The sequence below is a fragment of the Quercus robur genome, chromosome 4, assembly GCF_932294415.1.
Source record: "Quercus robur chromosome 4, dhQueRobu3.1, whole genome shotgun sequence".
In the NCBI taxonomy this organism is placed as follows: domain Eukaryota; kingdom Viridiplantae; phylum Streptophyta; class Magnoliopsida; order Fagales; family Fagaceae; genus Quercus; species Quercus robur.
This window is the reverse complement of record NC_065537.1, coordinates 44,001,451-44,008,836: the sequence shown is the minus strand read 5'-3', so window position 1 is coordinate 44,008,836 and position 7,386 is coordinate 44,001,451. Positions and strand designations below refer to the sequence as shown.

Sequence of the window (7,386 nt, the reverse complement as noted above, 5' to 3'; positions counted from 1 at the left end):
TTATAGTGGAAATTTCACCCACATGCAATCAATTGAAAATTCAACATATGTAAAGCCTAGAACCATGCATGATGACAAACCCCATAGACCAAGACTTGGACATGCAATGAGCAAGCTCCACCTAATCTCTTCTTTGACTTTCTCAAGCTCTAGGACATCTCATAAACTCTCTTGCTCTCATCTTTCTACGGGTACACATACAAATCAGAAATTTTAGCTCACCTTGCTCTCTTTGTCTCTCAAGGAAAGAGCTAGGAAGCTCTCTTAGGTCCACTTTGTCAAGCCCATGGGTCCACAAATTAAAAGAGAGATAAGGCTTCATCATCTTTTCTTCTTTCTACTCTTTTAGAAGCAACTAGAATAGTTAAGAGCTCTCTCCCTCTTTCATTCCTACGGGTCCAACACCAAAAGAAGGAAAAGCTCTCAATTATTTTCTCCCTTTCACACCTACATGTCCAGCAGCAAGAAGGAAGCTTCTTTCAACTCTCTCAAGCTCTCTACCTCTCATACTTTCTAGTCCAGCCACTAGGAAAGGGAAATCCTTTCATGTAAGTCTACATATATATATATATATATATGCTTTTTTAAGAAGTTTTGAAAATTTTTTGATGGTTTGTTGAAGGTAGATTAGGGTTTTTACTGATTAATGATTTTATATGATTAAGGAAGTAAGAAAAATTCAGGATGAGTATTTTTGATGCTGCTGCTGGGATTTTTGTTGTGTGTATTTTTGCTCTAAATGGTTAAATGACTATATTTAAGTGTTTTATAACATATCTAATGATTTTATAAAAATCCCCATATGAAAATACCATCGTTTGATAATTGTTGGTGAATTTACGATAAAACGTTGCAAAGCTGTCACTGTGACAGATTCTGTGTTCATGCATGGTAAATTATGTATTAAATTTTATATAGTGAATTTGGAAGCTAGGTATATTTCCTATGGAATCTAAGACACATATAGTTGTAATGGAAGTGGTCTCACATAATTTGGATCAATATAAAAATAATGGTTTATTTTTCAAGTTGCATGAAATTCTGTCAGGACAGATTTGAGTATATTGTCTTGTATGATTTTTAATAAATCATGGGTTTATGTTTTGACTCCGAAATTTTTATGGTATATGCTGGACATACAGAGTAGTGGTTCTTTAAAATTTCATAACAATTGGATGTGCATGAACAGCCCATTTGCATTTTACAAATAGGGCATATGTTGCTGGAATAGAACAGTGAACAGTAATGGACGTGCCTAACTTTGAGGATTTAATTCTAAAACTAGGGTAAATGTTTTGAGCTATAATTTAATATGCTTATCTTTTGGTATGTCTCAATCATAGATTAATTTTTGTGTAACTTTTTTTGAGGTTTAGTACTCAAAGGAGGGGTTCTAAACCATGAGACAGCTGTATTTATGAAGCTGTTTTGTCTGACGTGTTGTATGTTACCATATGAATGTATATAGTTACATGACCATGCTTAAAGGATTTTATATTTATGCATGCATTATTGCCCTAACCTCAAAGCATCTTTTGAAATAAACTTGGCTCTTCTAGAGATATGGGATTAATATAAGAATGTTGGTTTCTCTAGGATTTTGTACCTATTGTTTGATGAATGTATTTTTGTTTGTGGGAACCTCATTGAGGTGGGATTAGGATTTCCTTGATTCTAAGTGATATGCTTTGAGATGAATGTGTAAGTCTATGACAAGGAAATTATGGATAGTAATAAGCTTTGATTTATGGTTTAGGTGTTACCAGTATCCAAGTCTAAGCTCCTTCGACTTTAGGCTCTCAGTTCCTCTGCTTTCAAGTAAGGGATAAGTTATATGGGTATTTGGTAAGTCATGAGATTATTTTAAAGTATATTATGCATTAAAATGTTTTTGATTAGTGATATGGCATATAATCATTATTCTGACAAAGATATGTTCGTGAGCTTTCGAAATCTTATGTATATGATTTAAGCATATTGATGTCATTACTAATTTCCACGAACATGATGTTTAAAGAAAAGAATGGAAATGCTATTATTATGAAATGTTATGCAAAATAAGAAATTTCAATATGATATAAAGTATGAAATGTTTTTGGGTTATGTCCTCTGGTGATTTGAACTCTATCAGTAGGGGTTAATTACTGACTTTCCATGGAAAATGTTATATGATTGGCCATTAAGTGGGACTGGCTTTGTTGTACCCGCCCCTTGTTGGTTACAGCCAATTTGTGGGGGAAGCCAACCTACCCCCATGGTTGGAAGATATGTATTATGATGTAATCCCGGGAATACCTGGCATCGTGGGGAATGCTGGATGCCTAGCACCGTGGTGTTAAAAGCCTCCCAAATAAGTACAGACTTATCAGATATGGACTAACCAATAAGTTATTTATGAACAACTATATTATGTTATTAATCATGAGAGAATGACTTTGTTAAATGCATTGTGAAAAGTAAAAGCTCTCATGGCAAAAAGAAGTTTCTGATAAAAAGAAAAGCTGTTCATTAAAGATAAAAGTTTTTGAAATTCTGTTGTGCTATAAAGATAAAGTTTCTGATGAAAATACAAGTTTATGTTTAAAAGTTATCAGATATCTGTTTTTATGAAACGTTAAGTTTTATGATCATGAAAGTTATAGTATTTTATGAGAAGAAGTTTATAAAGAAAAGTTTTCTTATTAGTCAAGATGTTTCTAGTTTAATACAAAGTTGCCGATTATCTGATTTAAGTTAAAATAATTATTTTGTAATGAGAATATATATATGGCGACTTTATAGGAAATGAAAGAAGTTTAATCCGAAAGGTTTTGGTAATATTGACCTAATAAGAAAAAGGAGAACAATTATTTTCTATGAAGAGTGTATAAGTTATTATTATGAATAGTATAAAATACTATGCATGAAAAAATGTTCTCCTATTCGAATATTCATAGAATGAAATGATCTGATTTACATGCATCCTTATTAAATTCTCATATATCTTACCTTTACTGAGCTGTGTAGCTCACCCCTTCCTCTCTTTCAGTTAGCAGGTTTTATTTTGGAGCAGAGGAAGCCTGAGTCGAGTTTTGGAAGGAGCTGGTTTTAGTTTTATATGTATAGATCCTAAATTAGCAATATGATGTTTAGATTTGTAGCATTGTGTATTTTAGGTCTAATGAAAGTGCATACCTTAAAGTATTAAGAGATGTATTATGTGAAATTCTGAATTTGAACAATTGGTGGATTATGTCAATCTTTGAGTACAATGTAGATGCTCTGAATATCAAGTGAAACGTTATATCATTTAAGTAAGGAAACAAGGATGAAAAGTAAGAGAGAAGATTTCGGTAAAAGTTTTGTAAAAGTTAAGTTGGTTCTTGTTAATATCAGATTTAAGCTTGATATTAGCATGCCGGTCATGGTCACAAATCCGAGTATCGGGTTTGGGGTGAGACAATGAAGATCTACCAAATTTCCTTTAAGCATATAGGACAAGCACAAGAGTTCCAACAGGAGAAACGCCATTCAAACTTACATTTGGCATTGAAGCCATCATACCAGTGGAAGTGGGACTGACGAGCCTCCGCATCAAAACTTATGAAGGTTAGAAGAACTAGTAGGAGCTTAACAGTAACTTAGATCTAATTGATGAAGTAAGAGAGGAAGCCATAAAGCGAATGGCCAAACACAAGGAAGCAATGGCCAAATACTACAACAGAAAAGTCAAGGTAAGAAGGTTCAACACAGAAGACCTCATCCTCAGGAAGATATCACAGGCAACGAAGGACCCATCCCAAGGAAAATTAGAACCAGCCTAGGAAGGCCCTTATGAAGTAATCTGTCACTCCAGAGAAGGCTCCAACTACCTAAAGTCTTTAGACGGCCAGGAACTACCTCAACCATGGAACATAGAACATTTGAAGAAGTACTACTAGTAAAGAGTCTTTTACATTTCAAGTTGCCCAATCTTCATCTCAGTATGTACGTCAGTTATTACTTTCGTCATTCATAGATCAATAATACACGAGATCATTATCCATGCATATTTATCAATAATTATCCATGAGTTATTAGACATGAAAAAAAAAAAAAAAAAAGGTTAACCTAAAGACGCTCCAATAGCGTGACTCCAAGTCATGCGTATAGCACAACATTGTCATTACTAATAACATCATGGCATATAAAAAAAATAAAAAAAGGAAGTTGTTCAAACACAACTTCTAATATCGTCATTCAAACATGACTCAATAAAAGTTGTTCAAACACAACTAAAATAAGAGTTGTTCAAACACAACTTCTATCATCGTCATTCAAACATGACTCAATGAAAGTTGTTCAAACACAACTAAAAGAGAAGTTGTTCAAACACAAACTTCTATCATCGTCATTCAAACATGACTCAATGAAAGTTGTTTAAACACAACAAAAAGAGAAGTTGTTCAAACACAAACTTCTATCATCTTCATTCAAACATGACTTAATGAAAGTTGTTCAAACACAACTAAACGAGAAGTTGTTCAAACACAACTTCTATCATTGTCATTCAAACATGTCTTAATGAGAGTTGTTCAAACACAACTAAACGAGAAGTTGTTCAAACACAACTTCTATCATTGTCATTCAAACATGACTTAATGAAATTTGTTCAAACACAACTTCTATCATCGTCATTCAAACATAACTTAATGAAAGTTGTTCAAACACAACTAAACGAGAAGTTATTCAAGCATAACTTCTAACTTTGTCATTCAAACATGACTTAGTAAAAGCTGTTCAAATACAACTACACAAGAAGCTGTTCAAACACAATTCCCATCACCATCATAACTTAATGAGATCTGCTCAATTGTTATGACGAAGAACTACGATTAAACAAATACAGCCAACATATAAAGTCGCTTAACACAACAAAGACCTAACGAAATAAAAGGTTACAAACACACTTCATCAGCAAATCAGTTGTCAGAAGAGAATTGCATGCCCAAAACGCACAGGCCCAAGTAAACTGTTCAAAAAATATATGCTCAAAACAACGAGCCCCGTAACAAGACATTGTTTTCGCCTTGCAAAAAAGAGAGAAAATAAAAAAAAGATATAAAGTAAATTACTATCTAGCTGGATCAGAGGGGAACAAATCTACAAGAGCGACAATTGTAGTTTCTTCTACTACATTCTCCTCCGTGACCTTGGAAGGACGATCTGCTACAAACTCCTTCTCCACTTTACCCATTACCAGACCAGAGAGATCAAGTTCTGGGTGATGCTTAGCCATCCATCTTCTAAAGAGTTCAAAGCCCTCCACATAGTACTCACACAAGTCCTCCGTGTACAAGTCAGATTCTTTGAACTCCTGTACAGCGTCAAGACTAGCTTTTTCTAGTTTAAGCTGGAGATCGTCTGTCTGCTTGTCCTTCAGCTTAGAAAAGTCCTTCTCCACTTGAGACTCTTCTCCAAAGCTGCCACATGTTCTTTGTCATTCTCAATTTCAACAGTAAGGATGACAATCTTGTTCTTGAGCGTCTCATTCTTAGCAAAGAGGGATATGATCATAGGCTCAGCTGTGGCCACCTTCTTCTCCAAATCCAGAAGCTTCCCAAAGATGAACAAAGACTCCTCCAAAGCCTATATATGAAAAAATCTCTCTTAGCAAAAACAAAACAAAAAAGAAAAAGAAACCAACGTCGTCAGAACACACCTACGCCAATTTTTGAATGCGAGATGACATCACATCACTAGATGACTTCACCATTAGAGGATTCAGGTCATCCACTGAAAGCACCTCATGCGCCTTCAACGCAACGGCATCAACGTCATCCCAAAAAGTTGGGGGAAAAGGCTTGCTAACGAATTTTCTAGCACCCCCCTCTAAAGAGACAATCACCTCCAGAAATGATGTGGGAGAGGGAGGATGCTTGGCAGGAGAATGAGTAGAAGGAGGATTCACCACGCTCACTCTGAAAGGAGCGTCGCCCACTTTCTAACGCTTCCTAGACAAAAGGCCACCAACAATGCCACTCCTGGCCTTCTTCTCTTGGGCCTCAGCCAATTTCTATTTGTTAAACCTGGTCATCATTCCTAGAGAAGAGAAGGAGAGATATAGATATAAAAATATATAAAATAAAATAAAAAACAAAGAGACGACGAACGTGCTTACTTTTCTTCACAACCTCTAAATTCTTTTTAACCTTGCTTAAGGACTCTGGGCCCAAAAAATGGAGGAACAGCAATTAAGGAGAGATAAGGTCATCGAAATCTCTAACATTCCCGAGATATTCTCTAACCTTCTTAACAAGACCGTGATATCTCTTCTTCAGACGAGGGCGTTGAGGAACTGCAAAAAGCAAGTATATCATATATCATCGTCACTCACAAAGAATAAATAAAGAACAGAAAGAACAAACAAGAAGGACACACTAGACACAAGAATTCCCCAACTACGAAAAAACTTGGAGGCTTCGTCCAGGCCCTCACTAGGGATGAACTCCCAACCACTGCCCGAAATAAAGAAGAAGTTTGGTTTCCAATTGCAGAGGAATGATGGAGAGTCAAGTATTAACCTAGAAGCCCTATCCCATGGCTTAAATTCCAAGTAGCTAGGGTCTTTGGACTTTCTCAAACGATAAAATGGAGAAATTTGTCTCTCTTGATGACATCTCCGTCATTGGCAAACATCCACACCACCATACAACAAATGATGATCCGTCAAGAATTAGGCATTAATTGTGCCGGGGTAAGGTGCAAATACACAAAAAGTTCCCTAACAAATGGATGAACGGGAAGACGAAGACCACTAGCGAAATCTGCTTAGTAGAAACAGACTTCATCAGCATATGAGTGATAGGCCCTATCCTCATCACTCGAAATCCTAATTCTAACTGAATCAGGAAATTGAAACTTATCCCTGATTCGCTTCTCATCTTTCTCTGAGAGGGCACATTGGATGTCCCAAGCTTTATAGGGAGTAGAAGGGGAAGTAACCTCGGGAATCATGTGATTATCAAATGAAGATAGCCCCATTTCCAGCTCACTAGACCTAACTTCCCCAGACATTTTCAAAGACCTAGCAACTCTAGTAGAACAAGAAGCCAAAGGAAATAAAGAGGAAAGGACAAACTTTTACGGACAATCCTTCCCCACGAAAAGACTAATCCCCTTGAGACACTTTCCCTCTACAATCTCAAGCAAACAACCTAGGTGAGCAAAAAGAAAAGATATTGAAGGAAAATCAAACCTAACAAAAGAGTAATCTACCATGGAAAAGCAGGAAAAAAAAAAAAAAAAAAAAAAAAAAAAAAAAAAAAAAACTTACCAGGGAACGCAAAACTGAAAAAGAAAGCTTAAAGAAGATAAAATCCCTAGAATGCCAACTAAACATGGAAAGAAAACAAAGAAAAGGAAAAA

General features: G+C 35.6%; 1 long non-coding RNA gene across 1 annotated transcript; it reads left to right on the top strand.

The window, feature by feature from the left end:
• Positions 1–205: 205 nt before the first annotated feature.
• LOC126722061 (uncharacterized) lies at positions 206–3,288 on the top strand. The gene is made up of 3 exons (XR_007653960.1): positions 206–548; positions 1,757–1,845; positions 3,029–3,288. It is a non-coding gene; the product is annotated as an uncharacterized LOC126722061 (long non-coding RNA).
• Positions 3,289–7,386: the final 4,098 nt, after the last annotated feature.